This window comes from Somniosus microcephalus, chromosome 4 (genome assembly GCF_052327205.1).
Source record: "Somniosus microcephalus isolate GS21.2 chromosome 4, FLI_Smic_1.0, whole genome shotgun sequence".
In the NCBI taxonomy this organism is placed as follows: domain Eukaryota; kingdom Metazoa; phylum Chordata; class Chondrichthyes; order Squaliformes; family Somniosidae; genus Somniosus; species Somniosus microcephalus.
This window is the reverse complement of record NC_140990.1, coordinates 13,137,288-13,156,859: the sequence shown is the minus strand read 5'-3', so window position 1 is coordinate 13,156,859 and position 19,572 is coordinate 13,137,288. Positions and strand designations below refer to the sequence as shown.

General features: G+C 52.0%; 1 protein-coding gene across 1 annotated transcript in view; it reads right to left on the bottom strand.

The window, feature by feature from the left end:
* Nucleotides 1-19,110, bottom strand: part of LOC147118319 (protein-glutamine gamma-glutamyltransferase K-like) — a 44,212-nt gene extending 25,102 nt beyond the window's left edge. The window contains exons 1-2 of the mRNA XM_085983884.1: nt 19,042-19,110; nt 11,343-11,588 (exon numbers count right to left, since the gene is read on the bottom strand). The gene's annotated coding sequence lies outside the window, so the exon portion shown is untranslated. The remainder of the gene's footprint in view (nt 1-11,342; nt 11,589-19,041) is intronic.
* Between the last annotated feature and the right edge of the window lie 462 nt (nt 19,111-19,572).

The following is a 19,572-nucleotide window of genomic DNA, read 5'->3' as shown; positions in this document are numbered from 1 at the left end:
GAGAGAGACAGTGAGAGAGAGAGAGAGAGAGACAGACAGAGAGAGCGAGAGACAGACAGAGAGAGCGAGAGACAGACAAAGAGAGCGAGAGACAGAAAAAGAGAGCGAGAGACAGACAAAGAGAGCGAGAGACAGCGAGGGAGACAAAGAGAGAGAGAGACACAAAGAGTGTCTGCCCCGTCTCCCTCCCCATCTCCCTCTCCCTCTCTCCCCATCTCCCTCTCCCGCTCTCCCCTTCTCCCTCTCCCTCTCGTCTCTCCCCGTCTCCTCTCCCCTCTCTCCCCGTCTCCCTCTCCGCGCCGTCTCCCTCTCCCTCTCCCTCTCCCGTCTCCCTCTCCCAGTCTCCTCTCCCCGTCTCCCTCTCCTCTCCCCGGTCTCCCTCTCCCCGTCTCCCTCTCCCTCTCCCCGTCTCCCTCTCCCTCTCCCCGTCTCCCTCTCCCTCTCCCCGTCTCCCTCTCCCCGTCTCCCTCTCCCGTCTCCCCGCCTCCCTCTCCCTCTCCCTTTCCCCGTCTCCCTCTCCCCTCTCCCTGTCTCCCTCTCCCCGTCTCCCCGTCTCCCTCTCCCCGTCTCCCTCTCCCTCTCCCCGTCTCCCTCTCCCTCTCCCCGTCTCCCTCTCCCTCTCCCTTTCCCCGTCTCCCTCTCCCCCGTCTCCCTCTCCCCGTCTCCCCCGTCTCCCTCTCCCGTCTCCCTCTCCCTCTCCCCGTCTCCCTCTCCCTCTCCCCGTCTCCCTCTCCCTCTCCCTTTCCCCGTCTCCCTCTCCCCCGTCTCCCTCTCCCTCTCCCCGTCTCTCCCCGTCTCCCTCTCCCCGTCTCCCTCTCCCCGTCCCCTCTCCCTCTCCTCTCCCCGTCTCCCTCTCCCCGTCTCCCTCTCCCGTCCTCCCTCTCTCCTCTCCCCGTCTCCCTCTCCCCGTCTCCCTCTCCCTCTCCCCGTCTCCCTCTCCCCGTCTCCCTCTCCCTCTCCCGTCTCCCTCTCCCCGTCTCCCTCTCCCTCTCCCCGTCTCCCTCTCCCCCGCCTCCCTCTCCCTCTCCCCGTCTCCCTCCTCCCTCTCCCCATCTCCCTCTCCCCCTCTCCCTCTCCCCCTCCCCCTCTCTCTGCCCCTCTCTCTCTCTCTGCCCCCCCCTCTCTCCCTCTCTGCCCCTCTCTCTCTCTCTGCCCCTCTTCTCTCTCTGCCCCCTCTCTCTCTCTCTCTGCCCCTCTCTCTCTCTCTCTCTGCCCCTCTTCTCTCTCTCTCCTCTGCCCCTCTCTCTCTCTGCCCCCTCTCTCTCTCTCTGCCCCTCTCTCTCTCTCTGCCCCCTCTCTCTCTCTCTCTGCCCCTCTCTCTCTCTCTGCCCCTCTTTCTCTCTCTGCCCCCCTCTCTCTCTCTGCCCTCTCTTTCTCTCTCTGCCCCCCCTCTCTCTCTCTCTGCCCCTCTCTCTCTCTCTGCCCCGCTCTCTCTCTCTGCCCCCCCTCTCTCTCTCTGCCCCCCCTCTCTCTCTCTCTGCCCCGCTCTCTCTCTCTGCCCCCCCTCTCTCTCTCTGCCCCCATCTCTCTCTCTGCCCCTCTCTCTCTCTGCCCTCTCTCTCTCTCTGCCCCTCTCTCTCTCTGCCCCTCCCCCTCCCCTCCCTCTCTGCCTCTCCCCCTCCCTCCCTCTCTGCCTCTACCCCTCCCTCCCTCTCCGCCTCTCCCCCTCCCTCCCTCTCTTCCCCCTCCCTCCCTCCCTCTGCCCCTCTCTCTCTCTCTGCCCCTCTCTCGCTCTTTGCCCTCTCTCACTCTCTGCCCCTCTCTCTCGCTCTCTGCCCCTCTCTCTCGCTCTCTGCCCCTCTCTCTCGCTCTCTGCCCCTCTCTCTCTCTCTCTGCCCCTCTCTCGCTCTCTGCCCCTCTCTCGCTCTCTGCCCCTCTCTCTCGCTCTCTGCCCCTCTCTCTCGCTCTCTGCCCCTCTCTCGCTCTCTGCCCCCTCTCTCTCGCTCTCTGCCCCTCTCTCAGCTCTCTGCCCTCTCTCTCGCTCTCTGCCCCTCTCTCTCGCTCTCTCCCCCTCCCTCCCTCTCTCCCCCTCCCTCCCTCTCTCTGCCCCTCTCTCGCTCTCTGCCCCTCTCTCGCTCTCTGCCCCTCTCTGCTCTCTGCCCCTCTCTCTCGCTCTCTGCCCCTCTCTCTCACTCTCTGCCCCTCTCTCGCTCTCTGCCCCTCTCTCTCACTCTCTGCCCCTCTCTCTCGCTCTCTGCCCCTCTCTCTCGCTCTCTGCCCCTCTCTCTCGCTCTCTGCCTCTCTCGCTCTCTGCCTCTCTCGCTCTCTGCCTCTCTCTCTCTCATAACTAGAAGGTAGAATATAAAGCGGAGGCAGTTTTGCCACAGCTATACAAAGCCCTGGTTAGACCACATCTGGAACACTGTGTACAGTTCTGGGCACCGCACCTCAGAAAGGATATACTGGCCTTGGAAGGAATGCAGCACAGATTCACCAGAATGTTTCCCGGGCTCCAAGGGTTAGATTATGAGGAGAGATTACATAAACTAGGCTTGTATTCCCTGGAATCTAGAAGATTAAGGAGTGATTGAGGATTTTGAAAGGAATTGGTAGAGTAGATAGAGAAAAACTTTTTCCACCGGTGGGGCAGCCGAGGACAAGGGGACATCACCTTAAAATCAGAGCCAGGCCATTCAGGAGAGAAGTTGGGAAACACTTCTTCACACAAAGGGTGGTAGAAGTGTGGAACCCTCTCCCACAGAAAGCAGTCCTCTTAACCTTCTCTGCTCCAAGGAGAACAACCCCAGCTTCTCCAGTCTCTCCACAAAAGTGAAGTCCCTCATCCCCTGGTACCATTCCAGTAAATCTCCTCTGCACCCTCTCTAAGGCCTTGACATACTTCCTAAATTGAACACAATACTCCAGCTGTGGCCGAACCAATGATTTATAAAGGTTCATCATAGCTTCCTTGCGTTTTGTACTTGGTTCCTCTTTTTAATAGAACCAAGGATTTATTTTTAGCAGTCTTTAAATCAGTGCTTGTGCATTGAGTGCTGTTGGAGTTTTGCTAAGTGGGAGAAAAATCATTTAAGTGTATTTTGTGAATTTTAGTGTGTTAAGAAGCCAATTATTTGAAGTAAGTTTAATTTTTTAAGGGTTTTTTAAACTCTTGGGCAGTTTAAACAGGAAGTAGAATCCGGGTATAAAAGGGGAGGGGCTAGTGCAGTGCACGGAGTGCTTTGTGCATTGAGTGCTGTTGGAGTTTTGCTAAGTGGGAGAGTTCAGATAAGTGGGAGGTGAGGGTGTGTTTTTTGTTCTGTTTTATTCCCCACTCCCAGGCTTAGACAGCACTGCGGAGGAGGAGCAGCGAGACGAGTCAACCAAACAGGCTCCACAGACAGCATTCAAGGAGGAGGTTGGTGATCAGCTGGTTGGTTGGTTTTCTTCCTTCTCTTCTCTTTCATACCTTTAAGTTGGTAAGTCCTATTGAATAGTGGTGTGATATTATCATATATATCCGGGCAGGGTCTTCATAACTAATAATAAGAAATTAAATTAATTATATAGAATGGAGCAGGTGATGTGTTACTGTTGCGAGATGTGGGAGCCGTTGAACCCCATTGAGGCTAACGGTGATTACATCTGCGACAAGTGTTTGCTGCTAGAGGAACTCAAGTTCCATGTTATGGAGCTTGAGACCGAGCTTCGGACACTGCGACACATCAGGGAGGGGGAGAAGTTCCTGGACTCTATGTTTCAGGAGATGGTCACACCTATGAAGTTAATTACTGCAGATGTAGTCCGTGGTCAGGGACAGGATGGTGTGACTACGAGTGAGGAAGGTACAGGGATCCAGGATGTAGTGTTGAAGGAGACGCAGCCCTTGTTCTTGTCCAGCAGGATCGAGGTTCTTACTCCCTGTGAGGGCGGGAGCGGGGACTGCAGGGAGGATGAGCAACCTGGCCACAGCACCGTGGTACAGGGGGCCATTCAAGTGGAGGGAGTAAAAAGAAATGTTGTAGTGGTAGGGGATAGTATCATTAGGGGGATAGATAGGGTTCTCTGCAGTCAAGAGCGGGAGTCCCGAAGGCTGTGTTGCCTGCCTGGTGCCAGGGTTAAGGACATCTCCTCTGGGCTGGAGAGAAACTTGCAGTGGGAGGGGGAGGATCCAGTTGTCGTGGTCCATGTTGGTACAAACGACGTAGATAGGACAAGGAAGACGGTTCTGTTAAAGGAGTATGAGCAGCTAGGGGTCAAATTAAAAAACAGAACCTCAAGGGTAATAATCTCTGGGTTATTACCTGAGCCACGAGCGAATTTGGCTAGGATAAATAAAATTAAAGAGTTAAATGCGTGGCTCAAAGACTGGTGTGGGAGAAATGGGTTTTGCTTCTTGGGACACTGGCACCAGTACTGGGACAGGAGGGAGCTGTTCTGTTGGGACGGACTCCACTTGGCCAGTGCTGGGACTAGAGTCCTGGCGAATCATATAACTAGGGCTGTAGAGAGGGCTTTAAACTAATTAGTGGGGGGGAGGTTTCTAGAGAGCAAATAATAGAAATGACAACAGAGAAGGTCATAGACTTAGGTAGCAGTGGGGGAATTAAAAAACAGAATGTGTCAGGAAGGGACAGAAGGTATGGAGTAAAAAGTAAAGTACTAAAAAGGGAAAAAACAGGAACTAAGTGTTACAAAACATATTTGAGAGTTCTTTATCTGAATGCACGTAGCATTCGTAACAAAATGAATGAGTTAACGGCACAAATAATGACATATGGGTATGATCTTGTGGCCATTACAGAAACATGGCTGCAGGGTGACAATGACTGGGAATTAAACATACCAGGTTATTTAACAATCAGGAAGGACAGGCAGGAAGGGAGAGGAGGTGGGGTGGCTATGTTAATAAAGGAAGGAATCACTATAATACAGAGAAATGATATTGGGTCAAAGGAGCAGGATAGTGAAACAGTTTGGGTGGAGGTAAGGAATAATAAGGGGAAAAAAACACTAGTGGGTGTAGTCTATAGGCCTCCGAACAGTTGCAACTCTGTTGGACGGAGTATTAATCAGGAAATAGTTGAGGCTTGTAATAAGGGAACAGCTATAATTATGGGGGATTTTAATTATCATATTAACTGGACAAATCAAATTGGGCAGAGCAGCCTTGAGGAAGAGTTCATTGAGTGTATTAGGGATGGGTTTCTTGAGCAGTATGTAACTGAACCGACCAGGGGGCAAGCAACCTTAGATTTGGTCCTGTGTAATGAGACAGGATTAATTAAAAATGTCCTAGTAAAGGATCCCCTTGGAATGAGTGACCATAACATGGTTGAGTTCCATATTCAATTAGAGGGTGAGAAGGTTGGATCTCAAACAAGCGTGCTGAGCTTGAATAAAGGAGACTATGAAGGTATGAGAGCGGAATTAATTAGAGTGGACTGGGAAAATAGATTAAAGGGTAAGACGGTACATGATCAGTGGTGTACATTTAAGGAGTTATTTTACAACTTCCAAAAAAAATATATTCCACTGAGGAAAAAAGGGTGTAAAAGAAAAGATAGCCATCCGTGGCTAAGTAAAGTAATTAAGGATAGTATCCGACTAAAAACAAGGGCATATAAGGTAGCCAAATCTAGTGGGAGGATGGAAGATTGGGAAGTCTTTAAAAGACAGCAAAAAATAACAAAAAGATTGATTAAGAAAGGGAAGATAGATTATGAAAGTAAATTAGCAAAAAATATAAAAACAGACAGTAAAAGTTTCTATAGTTATATAAAAAGAAAAAGGGTGGCTAAAGTAAATGTTGGTCCCTTAGAGGATGAGACTGGGAAATTAATGGTGGGAAACATGGAGATGGCAAAAACACTGAACAATTATTTTGTATCAGTCTTTACAGTAGAGGACACTAAGAATATCCCAACACTGGACAAACAGGGGGCTCTAGGGGGGGAGGAACTAAATACAATTAAAATCACTAAGGAAGTGGTACTTGGTAAAATAATGGGACTCAAGGCGGATAAATCCCCTGGACCTGATGGCTTGCATCCCAGGGTCTTGAGGGAAGTAGCGGTAGGGATTGTGGATGCATTGGTAATAATTTTCCAAAACTCACTGGACTCAGCAAAGGTCCCGGCAGATTGGAAAACTGCTAATGTAACACCCTTATTTAAAAAGGGTAGTAGGCAGAAGGCTGGAAACTATAGACCTGTTAGCCTAACATCTGTGGTTGGTAAAATGTTAGAGTCCATTATTAAGGAGACAGTAACGGGACATTTGGATAAACATAATTTAATAGGGCAAACTCAGCATGGTTTCATGAAGGGGAAGTCATGTTTGACAAATTTGCTTGAGTTTTTTGAGGAAGTAACATACAGGGTGGATAAAGGGGAACCAGTGGGCGTAGTGTATTTAGACTTCCAAAAGGCATTTGACAAGGTGCCACACAAAAGATTATTGCTCAAGATAAAAAATCACGGGATTGGGGGTAATATTCTGGCGTGGGTGGAGGATTGGCTCTCTAACAGAAAGCAGAGAGTTGGGATAAATGGTTCGTTCTCAGATTGGCAACCAGTAACTAGTGGTGTTCCGCAGGGGTCAGTGCTGGGTCCCCAACTCTTTACAATCTATATTAACGATTTGGAGGAGGGGACCGAGTGTAACATATCAAAGTTTGCAGATGATACAAAGATGGGACGGAAAGTAGTGAGTGAGGAGGACATAAAAAACCTGCAAAGGGACATAGACAGGCTAAGTAAGTGGGCAGAGATTTGGCAGATGGAATACAATACTGGAAAGTGTGAGGTTATGCACTTTGGCAGGAAAAATCATAGAGCAAGTTATTATCTTAATGGCAAGAAACTGGAAAGTACTGTAGTACAAAGGGATCTGGGGGTCCTGGTGCACGAAACTCAAAAAGTTAGTATGCAGGTGCAGCAAGTGATTAAGAAGGCCAATGGAATGTTGGCTTTTATTGCTAGGGGGTTGGAATATAAAAACAGGGAGGTATTGCTGCAGTTGTACAAGGTATTGGTGAGGCCGCACCTGGAATACTGCATACAGTTTTGGTGTCCATACTTAAGAAAAGACATACTTGCTCTCGAGTCAGTACAAAGAAGGTTCACTCGGTTAATCCCGGGGATGAGGGGGTGGTCATATGAGGAGAGGTTGAGTAGATTGGGACTCTACTCATTGGAGTTCAGAAGAATGAGAGGCGATCTTATTGAAACATATAAGATTGTGAAGGGGCTTGATCGGGTGGATGCGGTGAGGATGTTCCCAATGATGGGTGAAACTAGAACTAGGGGGCATAATCGTAAAATAAGGGGCTGCTCATTCAAAACTGAGATGAGGAGAAACTTCTTCACTCAGAGGGTGGTAGGTTTGTGGAATTTGCTGCCCCAGAAAGCTGTGGAATCTACATCATTAAATAAATTTAAAACAGAAATAGATAGTTTCCTAGAAGTAAAGGGAATTAAGGGTTACGGGGAGCGGGCAGGAAATTGGACATGAGTCTGGGTTCGGAATGGTCATGGCCCTGTGGGTAGTGGAGTGGGCCCAGGGGCCGTGTAGCCTTGTTCTGCTCCTACTGTGTTCTAATTCTGTTAGATTTCAGGAGATGGTTTTATTCCTGTTCCTGGCTGGGGTGGAGATCGCCTTTACAGAAGGTAAGTACTGTAGAAAATATAGGGACAGAGTGATCTCCTGGAAGAATTTCGATCACCTAGATGGGTCGGAGAGGAATTTCCCAGATTCTTTTCTCCCAAATTGGCCATTGGGTCTTTATCTGGTTTTTCGCCTCTCCCGGGAGATCACATGGGTTCGGGTGGATGCAGAGTGATAGAAGATTTGAGGTTAGGATCAGATCAGCCATGATCTTATTGAATGGTGGAGCAGGCTCGAGGGGCTGATTGGCCTACTCCTGCTCCTATTTCTTATGTTCTTATGTTCTTATAAGAAAGAACATAAGAAATAGGAACAGCAATTCCGATTGGGTTTCCAGACTAACCAATGAGGTGAGCATCTGTGTAATCATAGGACTCGTGAATAAATCCTGACTGCTGATTTAGCCTGACAGGTGTGAAACTGACCACTTGCGGGGTGATGTGGGCAGCTGAGGTGGTTCCCAGGGCACAGTCCCCTGATACGACAATGGCCGTTGGTCATGCGGCACCCTACCCCATTCATAAAAATATAAATAGGACCATTCGGCCCCTCGTGCCTGCTCCGCCATTCAGTAAGATCATGGCTGATCTATCTCAACTCCACTTTCCCGCCCAACTAGCCCTTGATTCCCTAGAGTCCAAAAATCTATCGATCTCAGCCTTGAATATACTCAATGACTGAGCCTCCACAGCCCTCTGGGGTAGAGAAGTCCAAAGATTCACCACCCTCTGAGTGAAGAAATTTCTCCCCATCTCAGTCCTAAATGGCCGACCCCTTATCCTGAGACTATGCTCCCTAGTTCTAGACTCTCCAGCCAGGGGAAACAACCTCTCAGCATCTACCCTGTCAATCCCCTTCAGAATCTTGTATGTTTCAATGAGATCACCTCTCATTCTTCTAAACTCCAGAGAGTATCGGCCCATTCTACACAATCTCTCATCATAGGACAGCCCTCTCCTCCCAGGAATCAATCTAGTGAACCTTCGTTGCACCGCCTCCAAGGCAAGTACACCCTTCCTTAGATTAGATAGAACTCCTGCAGCGATGTCCTGGGGTTGTGATGATTGACCTTCAACCACCACAACCATCTTCCTTTGTGCGAGGTATGACTCCAGCCAGTGGAGCGTTTTCCCCCTGATTCCCATTGACTTCAGTTTTACTAGGGCTATACCTTGGCAGCTATAGGTGGAACAGGCGTCCCACACCCGAACTAGAGCCACGCCCACAGCAGAAATGATGATAAGAACTTAAGAAGTAAGAGCAGGAGTCGGCCATTCAGCCCCTCGAGCCTGCCCTGCCATTCAATGAGATCATGGCTGATCATACACCTCATCTCCACTTTCCTGCACTATCCCCATATCCCTTGATTCCCTTAATATTCAAAAATCTATCGATCTCTGTCTTGAATATACTCAATGACTGAGCCTCCACAGCCCTCTGGGGTAGAGAATTCCAAAGATTCACCGCCCTCTGAGTGAAGAAATTTCTCCTCATCTCAGTCCTAAATGGCCAACCCCTTATTCTGAGACTGTGACCCCTGGTTCTAGACTCCCCAGCCAGGGGAAACATCCTCCCTGCATCTACCCTGTCAAGCCCCCTTAGAATCTTGTATCTTTCAAATGAAATCACCTCTCATTCTTCTAAACTCCAGAGAGTATAGGCCCAATCTACTCCAATTGTACAGGGCCTTGGTGAGACCACACCTGGAGTACTGGGTACAATTTTGGTCTCCTTACCTAAGGAAGGATATACTTGCCATAGAGGGAGTGCAACGAAGGTTCACCAGACTGATTCCTGGGATGGCAGGACTGTCATATGAGAAGTGATTGGGTCGACTAGGCCTGTATTCACTAGAGTTTAGAAGAATGGGAAGGGATCTCATTGAAGCATACACAATTATTACAGGGCTTGATAGGGTGGATGCTGGGAGAATGTTTCCCTTGGCTGGGGAGTGTAGAACCAGGGGTCACAGTCTCAGAATAAGGGGTCGGCCATTCAGGACTGAGGTGAGAAGAAGTTTCTTCACACAGAGGGCGGTGAATCTTTGGAATTCTCTGCCCCAGAGTGCTGTGGAGACTCAGTCATTGGGTATATTCAAAACAGAAGTCGATAGATTTCTGACTAGTAAGGGCATCAAGGGATATGGCGATAGGGCCGGTGAATGGAGTTGAGGCAGAAGATCAGCCATGATCTCATTGAATGGCGGAGCAGGCTCGAAGGGCCGAATGGCCGACTCCTGCTCCTATTTCTTATGTTCTTATGTTCTAATCTCTCATCATAGGACAGCCCTCTCATCCCAGGAATCAATCCAGTGAACCTTCGTTGCACCGCCTCCAAGGCAAGTATATCCTTCCTTAGATAAGGAGACCAAAACTGTGCCCAGTACTCCAGGTGTGGTCTCACCAAGGCCCTGTACAATTGTAGCAAGACTTCCTTACTCTTATACTTCAACCCCCTTGTAATAAAGGCCAACATGCCACTTGCCTTCCTTATTGCTTGCTGTACCTGCACGTTGTTCCCCCTTGCTGGAGTGTCTAGAACTAAGGGTCACAGTCTCAGGATAAGGGGTCGGCCATTTAAGACTGAGATGAGGAGGAATATTCGAGTATAAAAACAGGGAAGTCTTGCTGCAGTTATACAGGGTATTGGTGAGGCCACACCTGGAATACTGTGTGCAGTTTTGGTTTCCAGATTTAAGAAAAGATATACTTGCTCTCGAGGCGGTTCAGAGAAGGTTCACTCGGTTGATTCCAGAGATGAGGGGGTTGACGTATGAGGAAAGGTTGAGTAGGTTGGGACTCTACTCATTGGAGTTCAGAAGAATGAGAGGCGATCTTATTGAAACATATAAGATTGTGAGGGGGCTTGATCGGGTGGATGTGGTGAGGATGTTTCCACTGATGGGTGAGACTAGAACTAGGGGGCATCATCTTAGAATAAGGGGCTGCCCTTTCAAAACTGAGATGAGGAGAAACTTCTTCACTCAGAGGGTAGTAAATCTATGGAATTTGCTACCTCAGAGAGCTGTGGAAGCTGCAACATTAAATAAATTTAAAATGGAGATAGACATTGTCCTAGCAAGTTAGGGAATTAGGGGTTACGGGGAGATGGCAGGGAAGTGGACGTGAGTCTAGATTCGGATCAGCCATGATCCTATTGAATGGCGGAGCAGGCCCGAGGGGCCGTATGGCCTACTCCTGCTCCTACTTCTTATGTTAAAGGGTAGGCCATTCAGGACTGAGATGAGAAGACATTTCTTCACTCAGAGGGTTGTGAATCTCTGGAATTCTCTGCCCCAGAGGGCTGTGAATGCTGAGTCTTTGAGTATATTCAAGGCTGAGATCGATAGATTTTTGGGCTCCAGGGGAATCAAGGGATATGGAGATCGGGCGGGAAAGTGGAGTTGAGGTCGATGATCAGCCATGATCTTGTTGAATGGCGGAGCAGGCTCGAGGGGCCGTATGGCCGACTCCTGCTCTTATTTTTTATGTTCTTATGTTAACTTTCAGTGATTCGTCTACAAGGGCACTCAAATCCCTCTGAACGCCAACATTGATTGAAAAGTTTCTCACCTTTGGAATTCTTCCTACCAAAGTGAATAACCTCACATTCCCAGCCAGGGGGAAACAGCCCCATAGCTTCTAAGATGTAGGTTGTGGCTCGACTATTGCCTCTACTCCCCCCCCCCACCTCCGAGCCTCCTAGCCAGACCCACCCTCACCTGGAAAGATACCTACCAGAGCACCATGGGTTGAACAGAATGTAGAGGACTGCCTCGACTTTCTTCTCGGACTGGGGCTGGGTGATGGAGACGGAGAGGCGGTACTTGCCCACCGGGCAGCGCGGGGGGGCGTTGACGGACAGGCTCAGCCCCCGCCCGCCTCCTGTCGTCTCCACCACCGTCGCGCCCCACTCGCCCCCTTTCAGCTGCTCGACCAGGGGGAGAATCACGTGAGTTCCTTTGGCCAGCTGCGGGTTGTCGCCTGCGGAAAATTAAACAAAGAAAAAAAGTTTAGATCGCAAACCCCCCCACTGGTTACCGGTCCGGAGGACTGCTATCCCATAATACTTAGTGCACTGTAGAATCCAATTGCCACGCCCCCCCCGACCCCCCCACCCCCGACAAGACCCTCAATAGGAGACAACAACAACTCCCAGCCCACCAATACCATTGACCAACTGACAAATTCTTCAGCCCAGACAGAGTGTGGCATATTCGACCATAGGGGGAGCGCGATCACAGCCCAAAACCAATCCTTTCCGGTTGGGGAAGGCAGCACTGGATAATAGATCCCCACACAGCCGAGTCTCACACACACACACAATCCTGACTTGGAAATATATCGCCAATCCTTCATCGTCGCTGGGTCAGAATCCTGGAACTCCCTCCCCAACAGCACTGTGGGAGAACCTTCAGCACATGAACTGCAGCGGTTCAAGAAGGCGGCTCACCACCACCTTCTCAAGGGGCAACAAGTGCTGGCCTTGACTGATTTATTTTAAAAAGAGACAGAGAGAGATTGAAAGACAGAGAGAGAGAGAAAGAGAGAGAGACAGAGTGAGAGTGAGAGAGAGGCAGAGAGTGAGAGACAGATAGAAAGATAGAGAGAGAGAGAAAGCGAGAGAGAAAGTGAGAGTGAAAGTGAGAGAGAGAGAGAGAGAGAAAGAGAGAAAGAAAGTGAGACTGAGAAAGTGAGAGTGTTAGAGAGAGTGAGTAAGTGAGTGTGAGAGAGAGAGACAGTGATAGAGAGGAGAAAGAGAGAGAGAGTGAGAGTGAGGCAGAGAGAGTGAGAGACAGATGAAAGATAGAGAGCGAGAAAGAAAGTGAGAGAGAAAGTGAGAGAGTTAGAGAGAGTGAGAAAGTGAGAGTGTGAGAGAGAGACAGTGTGAGAGAGAGTGAGACAGTGATAGAGAGAGAGAGAGTGAGACAGTGAGAGAGAGAGAGAGAGTGAGACAGTGATAGAGAGAGAGAGAGAGAGTGAGACAGTGTGAGAGAGAGAGAGTGAGACAGTGAGAGAGAGAGAGTGATGAGAAACCGCATTCAGTCCACATCCAGTCATTAAGTGGTGTGCCAGATTCCTGTGGCCTCGCTTCCCTTGTTGAGTATGTGTGCTTGGCTGTGAGCTGCAGTCTGGTTATTGTTTAGTGGGCTGAGGCCTAATTACAGTTCAAACCTGCTTCTGTTCCTGCCGGTGAGGTACTGAGCCCCCGCCCACCTCACACAGAGCAGGAAAGGCCCAGGCTCCATCCCTGGCCTGTGCTGAGCTAGTCTGATCTCAGCCGGTGTGGTACTGAGCCCCACACACTGAGCAGGAGAGGCCCAGGCTCCATCCTTGGCCTGTGCTGAGCTAGTCTGATCTCAGCCGGTGTGGTACTGAGCCACACACACAGAGCAGGAAAGGCCCAGGCTCCATCCCCAGCCTATGCTGAGCTAGTCTGATCTCTGCCGGTGTGGTACTGAGCCCCACACACTGAGCAGGAAAGGCCCAGGCTCCATCCCCGGCCTGTGCTGAGCTAGTCTGATCTCAGCCGGTGTGGTACTGAGCCCCACACACAGAGCAGGAAAGGCCCAGGCTCCATCCCTGGCCTGTGCTGAGCTAGTCTGATCTCTGCCGGTGTGGTACTGAGCCACACACACAGAGCAGGAAAGGCCCAGGCTCCATCCCCGGCCTATGCTGAGCTAGTCTGATCTCAGCCGGTGTGGTACTGAGCCCCACACACTGAGCAGGAAAGGCCCAGGCTCCATCCCCGGCCTGTGCTGAGCTAGTCTGACCTCAGCCAATGTGGTACTGAGCACCCCCTCACACAGAGCAGGAAAGGCCCAGGCTCCATCCCCGGCCTATGCTGAGCTAGTCTGATCTCAGCCGGTGTGGTACTGAGCCCCACACACTGAGCAGGAAAGGCCCAGGCTTCATCCCCGGCCTGTGCTGAGCTAGTCTGATCTCAGCCAATGTGGTACTGAGCACCCCCTCACACAGAGCAGGAAAGGCCCAGGCTCCATCCCCGGCCTATGCTGAGCTAGTCTGATCTCAGCCGGTGTGGTACTGAGCCCCACACACTGAGCAGGAAAGGCCCAGGCTCCATCCCCGGCCTGTGCTGAGCTAGTCTGATCTCAGCCAATGTGGTACTGAGCACCCCCTCACACAGAGCAGGAAAGGCCCAGGCTCCATCCCCGGCCTGTGCTGAGCTAGTTTGATCTCAGCCAATGTGGTACTGAGCACCCCCTCACACAGAGCAGGAAAGGCCCAGGCTCCATCCCTGGCCTGTGCTGAGTTGGCCTGTTTCGGGCTTGCTAGCTGTGATGAAATCTTCCATTCATCACTGCCTATGACTGAGATCGGTTTCAGTGTCATTTCCCTTCCCCCAGACCTCATTGTATTGTGTACTGGAATGTGCTGTATTGTATACTGGAATGTGCTGGAATGTGCTGTGTGTAGGGCTCCGCCCATACCTGGCCCCGTTTGTAAGCTAACTCAGTCTGGCCTCAGTCTCCAGAAGGAAGACATCTCTCTCTCTTACGTGTTACGTTCTAAGTTAATAAAAGCCTTGTTTTTGTTCTGCTAACTTCGAGTCTCGGAATTATTGAGGCACATCAATTTTATTAACTTATTTTTCAACACTATGGATCAACTCCTGAAACCCGAACGTTTGGATTTGGATCAACATGCTCCGGACGCATCAGCACGCTTCGGACACTGGTTTGAGTGTATGGAATTCTTCCTGGACAATTCCGCAGCCGTCAAAGACGCTACGGACGCTGCGAGGATGAGACTCGGAATTCTGCGGAATTGGGTAAGCCAACGGGTTTACCCCCTCATCCAAGACGCCGAGACGTACCTGGCCGCCTGCGACATCTTAAAGGCGCATTACCAGCAGCCTACAAATGAGGTGTATGCTAGGCACCTGCTCGCTACCCGCGCACAGCGACCTGGGGAATCGGTGGAGGAGTTCCTAAGCACCCTGAAAATGCTTGGCAAAGACTGCAAGTGCCGAGATGTAAAAGCCGCAGTGTACACTGACGAGCTTGTTCGCGATGCCTTCATCACAGGCCTCAGCTCCACTTACATCCGGCAAAGACTGCTGGAAAAAACGGGGTTGGACCTGAAACAGGCTGCGGACACCGCGCGATCCCTGGATGTGGCCCAGAGAAACTCGGACGCCTACTCTTCAGCCCGCGCCGTCCACGCCGCCACGTGTGCACCGAGGGCGCCGCCATCTTGGAAGGCATCTCCCCCGCCAGACAGCCCGACACCGGCTGGGCCCCGCTCTCCCCCCAGAAGCCCTACGACAGCCGCGACGCGTCAGGGACCCAACTGCTACTTCTGCGGGCAGCCAAAGCACACCAGAAACCTGTGCCCGGCGAAAGGCACCACCTGCTTTAAGTGCGGTAAGAAGGGGCACTTCGGGAAGGTGTGCAGAGGGAACCCCGCCGGAAAACCAACCGCCGGAAAACCCGCCACCGCCGCGTGTGCGCCGTGGGAGCGGCCATCTTGGACGCCATCTTGCCCGACCTCGTGGGGTCCGCCATCTTGTGAGCAGACAGCGTGGACGCCATCTTGTATCGATCAGGGCCCTACAGTGGCATCGGTCACAGTGGACCAGACCAGGCCGCACCCGCTATCCAGATCAATGGTGGACATCGAGGTAAACGGGTGCCGGGTTAAATGCTTAATTGACAGTGGAAGCACGGAGAGCTTTATCCACCCAGAACTGGCACAACAACTCTCCCTAAAGGTGGTCCCTACTCAGGGTACCATCTCTATGGCTGACAAAACCCAGACATCGACCATTCTGGGTTACTGCACGGTACAATTGTGCGTTAACGGAACTGTATATGATAATTTTAAAGTATTAATCATGAAGAACCTATGTGCGAGCGTGATCTTGGGCCTGGATTTCCAGTGCAACCACCAAAGCATCACGCTCAAGTACGGTGGGTCCCAGCCGCCCCTCACAGTGTGCGGTCTGGCTACCCTGAAGGTAAAGCCGCCTTCGCTATTCGCGAACCTTACCCCTAACTGCCGGCCAATAGCGACCAAAAGCAGGAGGTACAGCTGGGAGGACAGGCGGTTTATCGCGACCGAGGTAGACAGGCTCCTGAAAGAGCGCATTATTGAACGCAGCAACAGCCCGTGGCGCGCCCAAGTGATAGTGGTAAGGGGTAGCGAGAAGAAACGGATGGTGATCGACTATAGTCAAACGATCAACAGGTACACCCTACTAGACGCCTACCCGCTACCCCGCATATCAGAAATGGTGAACCAAATCGCCCAATACCGGGTGTTCTCCACCATCGACCTCAAGTCAGCGTACCACCAGCTCCCTATCAGACCAGAGGACCGCCCGTACACCGCCTTCGAGGCGAACGGACGCCTCTACCAATTCCTCAGAGTCCCCTTTGGGGTGACGAATGGGGTCTCGGTCTTCCAGAGGGAGATGGACCGCATGGTCGATGACCACCACTTGCAGGCAACCTTCCCCTACCTCGACAACGTCACCATCTGCGGTCACAACCAGCAGGATCACGACTCGAACCTCGAGAGGTTCCTGAAAACCGCACAAAAACTCAACCTCACCTACAACGAGGACAAGTGCGTTTACAACACCACGCGCCTCTGCATACTAGGCAGCGTGGTGGAGAATGGGGAAATCGGACCAGACCCCGACCGATTGCGCCCCCTACGGGAGCTGCCCCTGCCCAACACTCCCAAAGCCCTGAAAAGGTGCCTGGGGTTATTTTCTTATTATTCCCAATGGGTCCCCAACTACTCCGACAAAGCCCGCCCCCTCTTGAAAGCATCCTCTTTCCCGCTCTCTGCTGAGGCCCACGCCGCCTTCAAAAGCATTAAGCAGGATATTGAGCGGGCCACGCTACAGGCAGTGGACGAGAACACTCCATTTCAAGTGGAAAGTGATGCGTCTGACTTCGCCTTGGCGGCCACCCTCAACCAGGCGGGGCGGCCCGTAGCTTTCTTCTCGAGGACCCTCCAAGGGCCCGAGATCAGACACTCCTCCGTGGAAAAGGAGGCCCAAGCCATCGTGGAGGCAGTGCGCCACTGGCGCCACTACCTAGCCGGCAAACGCTTCACCCTGGTTACCGACCAGCGGTCGGTAGCGTTTATGTTCAATAATAAACAGAGGGGGAAGATTAAAAATGATAAGATTCTTAGGTGGCGGATCAAGCTCTCCACCTTCGAGTACGACATCATTTACCGGCCAGGGGCCCTTAACGAATCCCCTGACGCCCTCTCACGAGGGATGTGTGCCAGCGCCACCGGGGATCAGCTACAGACCCTCCACAATGACCTCTGCCACCCAGGGGTCACGCGGCTGTTCCACTTCATAAAGTCCCGTAACTTACCCTACTCAATTGAGGAAGTTCGGTCCCTGACCAGGAATTGCCGCACTTGTGCTGAGTGCAAGCCTCGGTTCTACCGCCCAGATAGAGCCCACTTAATCAAAGCTACACGGCCCTTTGAGCGGCTCAGCTTAGATTTCAAGGGCCCCCTCCCGTCCGTCGACCGCAATGTTTACTTCCTGAACATTGTGGACGAATACTCCCGGTTCCCATTCGCCTTCCCCTGCCCAGACATGACCAGCGCCACGGTCATTAAATGCCTCAACAGCCTATTCTGCCTGTTCGGTATGCCGAGCTACATCCATACGGATAGGGGGGCGTCCTTCATGAGTGAAGAGCTACGCCAGTACATGCTGTCCAAGGGGATCGCCACGAGCCGTACCACCAGCTACAACCCCCGGGGTAACGGCCAAGTGGAGCGAGAGAACGGGACAGTATGGAAAGCAGTCACTCTAGCTCTAAGGACCAAGGGCCTCCCTATCTCCCGCTGGCAGGAAGTCCTCTCGGATGTGCTCCATTCGATACGGTCGCTATTGTGTACGGCCACTAATACCACGCCTCATGAACGAATGTTTGTCTTTCCCCGGAAATCCACCTCAGGCGTATCCATGCCGTCATGGCTCTCCACCCCAGGTCCGGTACTCGTGCGAAGGCATGTGAGGGGCCACAAGACGGACCCTCTCGTGGAGCCAGTACACCTACTCCACGCCAACCCCCAATACGCATATGTCCGGCACGCCGACGGAAGGGAGGACACCGTGTCCATAAAAGACGTCGCCCCAGCCGGCATCGACAACAACCACGGCAATAGCGGCAACGACGGTCACAGCAACTCTTACCCACCCACTACTCTTTCATCACCCCCGGAAGAACACCGACCAACGGCACCCCCACCAACTACCCCTTCAACAACCCTGGCGGCACCCCCGGCAGAGACCCAGGAGGCTACCGGGGACACCCAGCCGACACCCGCGGCACCGCAACAGCCACGTCAGTCGCAGAGGACTATCAAACCCCCGAACAGACTAAATCTATAGAAGGGGTGAATGTGATGAAATCTTCCATTCATCACTGCCTGTGACTGAGATCGGTTTCAGTGTCATTTCCCTTCCCCCAGACCTCATTGTATTGTGTACTGGAATGTGCTGTATTGTATACTGGAATGTGCTGGAATGTGCTGTGTGTAGGGCTCCGCCCATACCTGGCCCCGTTTGTAAGCTAACTCAGTCTGGCCTCAGTCTCCAGAAGGAAGACATCTCTCTCTCTTACGTGTTACGTTCTAAGTTAATAAAAGCCTTGTTTTTGTTCTGCTAACTTCGAGTCTCGGAATTATTGAGGCACATCACTAGCGATGCCCCCTGCAGTTCAATACCCGACTGAGACTCACTATTTGGGCTTGTGAATCAACACTGAGGGTGTCTGGGAGTGGTGCTGGATGCAAACTGCCACCAGTTGGGAGCTGGCATCACTTCACAGACCGGAGGGAGCGCTGCACTGTCGGAGGGGCAGTACTGAGGGAGCGCTGCACTGTCGGAAGGGCAGTACTGAGGGAGGGCTGCACTGTCGGAGGGGCAGTACTGAGGGAGCACTGCACTGTCGGAGGGGCAGTACTGTGGGAGCGCTGCACTGTCGGAGGGGCAGTACTGTGGGAGGGCTGCACTGTCGGAGGGGCAGTACTGTGGGAGCGCTGCACTGTCGGAGGGGCAGTACTGAGGGAGGGCTGCACTGTCGGAGGGGCAGTACTGAGGGAGCACTGCACTGTCGGAGGGGCAGTACTGAGGGAGCATTGCACTGACGGAGGGGCAGTACTGAGGGAACGCTGCACTGTCAGAGAGGGCAGTAGTTAGGGAGCGCCGCACTGTGAGAGGGGCAGTACTGAGGGAGCGCCGCACTGACGGAGGGGCAGTACTGAGGGAGCGCTGCACTGACAGAGGGGCGGTACTGCTCTCTCGGGTGAACGTAAAAATCTAACGGTGCCCTCCCGCGACCACCTCACGCACCATCTCTGTAGAGCGTTCCTGGGTCGCGGTGCGCGCAGGGTTAAAAAGAAATATAGTAAAAGGACTCCAAATACTCACATTGAACTGTGGATCAACTCTTCCGGGAAGGGGTGGGGTAATGTTTTATCTTCGCTACACTCCCAAGGGTTTTACTCACACCCTCTCTCTCTCTCTCTCCCCCACACAGAGTGTCACATTCCGCAGGGGAGTGCCTGTCAGGTTGGCATCACTGGAATACAGATGCTTAAAGGGATCTGGGTGTCCTTGTACATGAGTCACTGAAAGTGAATGTGCAGCTGCAGCAAGCCATTAGGAAGGCAAATGGTATGCTGGCCTTCATTACAAGAGGATTTGAGTACAGGAGTAAAGAAGTCTTACTCCAATTATATAGGGCCTTGGTCAGACCACACCTGGAGTACTGTGTACAATTTTGGTCTCCTTACCTAAGGAAGGATATACTTGTCATAGAGGGAGTGCAACGAAGGTTCATAGAAACATAGAAGATAGGAGCAGGAGCAGGCCATTCGGCCCCTCGAGCCTGCTCCGCCATTCAATGCGATCATGGCTGATCATCCAAACTCAGTACCCTGTCCCTGTCTTCTCCCCATA